This window comes from Poecilia latipinna, unplaced genomic scaffold, assembly GCF_001443285.1.
Source record: "Poecilia latipinna isolate Pla-1442-1.1 unplaced genomic scaffold, P_latipinna-1.0 Scaffold2099, whole genome shotgun sequence".
Taxonomy (NCBI): Eukaryota; Metazoa; Chordata; class Actinopteri; order Cyprinodontiformes; family Poeciliidae; genus Poecilia; species Poecilia latipinna.
This window is the reverse complement of record NW_015114715.1, coordinates 46,194-50,857: the sequence shown is the minus strand read 5'-3', so window position 1 is coordinate 50,857 and position 4,664 is coordinate 46,194. Positions and strand designations below refer to the sequence as shown.

The window sequence follows — 4,664 nt, the reverse complement described above, 5'->3', positions numbered from 1 at the left end:
ACCTTTAACACAGTTTTCCACTTGCAAAATCTAACAAGGTACACATATTTGATAGTACTGTTGACAAACAGGTCATAAAATCCTTAAAGCGCTGACCTGTTAATCTAGCCTCTTCTTGGCATTTACAGTAAGGTTAAAGATAAATGTAAAATATTACAAACAAACCAAAAAAATGCCTTTAGAAGTAGAAAAAAATAAAATAAAATCAACTTAGTTATTTAGTAGTTTGTTCTCTTGTAATATTCATCATCAAATCGCAGCATTGGAGCAACTTTAGAGAAAAGAGGCGAGTTTCCAAAGAAAATTGGTATCTGGATGATCAGTCTGTCGCTGCGCTTGCTTTATCGGCAACGACGACGCTGTGGAGTCAGGGACAGTGAAGGCGCAGCAACCGTCTGAGCCACAGAGGGACAAAGAAACACTTCAGCTAACTGCCTTTACCCTGATCATCCCACATTCTTAACGAACAGCTTTAAAAACGTCAGTGCAGATATGTTTTTAATCAGCTGAAGCGTTTTAAGAGATCGCTCGGCTCGTAAAGTTGATGATGTAATCTGTATTGAAAACCTAAAAAGGAGCCCAAATGTGACAGTGATAAAAAAAAATAATAAAAATGTCCCCAAGTTTCGTGCCACTGACATGAATGAGTTGAGCTTTTCAAGACAAGAAATAAAACGCAGCTGCAAGTAACGATTAATTTTGTCATTCATTACTTGGATAAAAAACACTTGGTACATTCTGAAGATTTGTCATTAAGGAATTGTATATGGTATTAGAAATACATAGGATGCAAATTAACAATTTAATTCCTTTTTTTAAATATGAAAATAAACATTTTATTACCCAAAATGGAAGAGCAGCATTGCTTTTAGGGTATCGGTGATCATTTGTAGCACAAGATAGTACTACTTCTAAACTCAGCTCTGTCTGCTTGACTTATCGAGACAGTGTGGGGTAAATTTGTACTTTATTTTTTGGATTACAAATTAATAGCAAAATGTGCCTAGCAGAATTTTTGTTTGTTTTGATTTGTTTTACACAAACTGAACCTGGTGAAGTTAAAACTTTGCCACTTGAGTAGTTTTGGATAGAACATATTTACTAGCAGAAGGTTGTTTTTTTTATATCTTAAATACAAAATGTACGTATTTTTTGACATTTTTGGCTTATTTACTGCTCTTAGTATGTTGTTTTATTCTCTAAATGGCCTTTTTTGAGTCTGTCTACTCCATTAAAGGATTAATTGATTACTAAATTAGTTGACGATTATTTCAATAATCTGTTAATCACAATTAATCGTTTCAGCCCTAAAATAAAATGCAGTCTGTTATCAATTTGCAATTACATAAAAAAATGAAGAACACGTATGATAAACACTCTAATATTCTGAGATGATTTGGTCAAACTATTAACATAAACTATAAAGGCTGAGCCTTTAGCAAAAGGGGCGATGTTTGTGATGGATACAACATCCCCCAGACTGATTTAAATAGGTCGTTTTTGACAAATGCCCTTTCTGGACCCAAAGAAACATGGATGAATGTTCTACAAGTTACCATGGATCAGTTACTGATGTCAAAGTACACCAAGTGCTTCAAACTTTTTTAAAACCGCTAGCATATCTTCTCTCTCTCTCTTCCCATTTCCCATCTGAGTACTTCAAATATAAGCCATTAAAAGCCCAAACACCTGTCATGATTTTTGTCACACTAGAAATAATACACCTTTTCCCAAGATGTATAAAGCATAGAGTAACTCCCCCGCATATTGCTGCTCACTGCCAATCAGCTGTTATTAAAAGTAAGGTCCTGACATACAAAACAACAAGAACATACACTGTGTGATGCAAATTACAAGCTGTATTATCCTTGAAATGCTGCGATTTTACTAGATTTTTATGTTTGAATTTGACCCGTCAGACAGAAAATGAAACTCTGGAGTTTTAACCACGGCGCTCACAAGATTGTGTTCGGCTGAGCCTGCCACTAAGCTTCTGATGAAAGCGGTTCTTATGAGGCTGGGATGACACTGGGTTTGTTAAGAGAATGTTTTCATGGTTGGCCATTATGTTTTTCATTTTATGAAGCATCCTTCTTTGTACAGTATTCTCTAGAGTGGACCTCAGAACTGAACCAGCCTTCTTTATCAGCTAGTTGAGTTTATTTTAAGTCACTGGCTCTGCTGCTGCCCCAACAGATGATGGCAGAAGAGATTAGCATAGATAACTACTAACATGTTGTATCACTATGTTAGCAGGGAGAGGAGTATTCGCTGCTGTTTTTGTAAATACATGCAATTTGGTCATGTATTTAATTATAAGCCTGACGGGCCACCAGGCTTTACTTGTGCACCACCAGGCTTAGGACTGTTTATTTATTTTAGTTTTTTTAATGATTGCCTTTTTAGATGGTGTTTAGGTGTTAATTTTCCAGTCTTCTAAAAACACACAACTACCAAGTGATATTTTCAAATTTCCTGTTAACTTTAAACATTTTTTAACTCAAAAACATGGCGGCCGACTGGATGACTACCCTAGCACCCCGTAGAACTGGGCTTAGCAAGTTTTCTGGGGGAAACCCTGTTACTGTTTTAAATCTTTGTGCAAAAACTGACTATGTGTTTTTATTGTGGTTTTTTTTTACACTGGGAAAGCTTATGATGAGAATTTAATCTCAGATAAAGCCTCATAGATAGTTTATTAAAAATAACTGTCACTATGCGAGTCAGATTCAGGGACTAATTTTTATGTTACAGCATTCTACAGAAAAGCAACTACAAACAATTTGAGCAGAAGAAAATCAGAAAAGTAGTAGCCATGAACTGATTATCGGTGTTATGGTATAAGAAAGGTATGAAAGCAGTTGTATGGAGAATAAAGTAGCACCGCATTGTTTCTCATCCGCCTGTTGCAGCACACTGCAGGTCAACTGGCTATTATTACACTTTTCAATCTCTAACAAAGACAATTAGTTAACATTGTGATACCTCAATGATTTTAATTAAGGTTTTCATGCAATTTCAATTTTTACACTGGTTAATCTCTACTGTAATAGCCAGATATCTACATTCAACTGAAATACAGACTGAAGACTGAACATCAATTTAAAAAAAAAATTAAAAAAAGATTTATGCACTTTAGAAATGTTTGCAAGCCCAACACTTAATCCCTGTTTATCTCTATTAAAAGCACATTTCTTAGTAAGAAATCCTTCAGCTTAGCAGGACATAGAAATATATATTTTCCCTTACTTTTTTTAAAGTCACATGGCAATCACGTTTTCTAAAACATGCTATTGCTTTCTAACTTTTTTGTTTTGTTTTGTTTTGTTTTATGGACTTTTTTTTAGCTGGATTTCTACAGATACTTAATTTTTCCCTACCTTCGCTTTTGAAATAAAACATGGGAGGAGATAAAAAATAAGTTGCAGGTATTCACCCTCCAATGCATCAGTTTAATAGCAGCTCCAGAAGGGGTTTGAGGCATATTGGGGTTGTAAACATAAATCTATCTCAGTGAAGCTTTAAGGTCGAATTAAAAGGGTGCAATATCACAATGGCTCCGTCAGACTGTTTCCATGCAAAGTGAGCAGGACTTGTGTAAAAAAAACAACAACAACAACAAAGAATAGGGTTAATGCTGCTACTGTCTTGTGTTTCTGTTGTCACTTAAAACGACATTATAACACATTTAACTGCAACTGGATTAATACCACATCATGATAGCGAGGGGGGATGGGACTGCTTTCACACAACAGGGAGCGTCTACAAAAAACGAATATAACAATAAATGTCAACTCATATTAGGGCGCTTTAAACGTACTTTAACACCATATTAGGACGTTTAGGATGTTGTTGTGGCTAGCTGGCTAACCCAGCCTGTATTTCACCTTAAACCACGTCGCCATCTTGCAAGGCAGATTTTCAGCGTACAGCGAGTCGCTTAAATAGTGTGTTAAGTACCGTCGCTGACTGGCTGCATGTAGGCCATATGTACTCACCCCATGTTTGAAGTTTGTAGAAACGGGAAAGAAAGGTAGCCCGTGCAGAAATCTGTTTGAATTGTTGATTGTAAATCCGCGGGTTGTGGGCTGTGAACGACTGAGCAGACTAAAAGGCTGCGCCGCATTTGTCGGTCGACGTCCTAACAGTGACGAACAATCGTTTTCGTTAAATTTTAATTTAGAATACTTAATAAATACCTAAATATATACGAAACGGTTGTTTGTATTAAGAGTAACATAAAATATTGCGCCTCTTTTCAGTTTTTGCTAATATTTTAAAACTACGACCCAATTGTTTTTACATATCTGTAAGGACAGTACAGTGTTACTCCTAAATCGTCCCCTCAAACACGGTAATGCCTAAGAGCTTTTAAAATGGTACTTTAAAAATAATCACCCACAGATATCAACAGTTAGACTCTTATTTTATGGACATACATCTGATGTTCTTAAATATCATAATTATATTACAATTTTATTCTTAAAGTTCTTCAGGCTTTTGTTAAGTAAAATGCGAAAGTAATTCTAATTGTGTATTTACAAAATAGCGACAAGTGTGGTACATGGTTACTTTTGCTGACAGACGAGTTTTTTAAACAACCGTTAAATGTATGCACTTTTTATTCTAATTTTTTTTTACACTCGGAACCATTGACGATTTGG

The 4,664-nt window shown here is 35.5% G+C and overlaps 1 protein-coding gene across 6 annotated transcripts in view; it reads right to left on the bottom strand.

Moving 5' to 3' along the window:
- The window catches only part of ncor1 (nuclear receptor corepressor 1), a 63,534-nt gene extending 59,387 nt beyond the window's left edge, over positions 1-4,147 (bottom strand). For 4 of the 6 annotated variants that reach the window (XM_015017058.1, XM_015017062.1, XM_015017063.1 and 1 more), the window contains exon 1: positions 3,999-4,146. The gene's annotated coding sequence lies outside the window, so the exon portion shown is untranslated. Of the gene's footprint in view, positions 1-3,710; positions 3,763-3,998 lie in introns of all 6 variants that reach the window. The other 2 variants (XM_015017059.1, XM_015017064.1) reach the window with 2 other exon arrangements.
- Between the last annotated feature and the right edge of the window lie 517 nt (positions 4,148-4,664).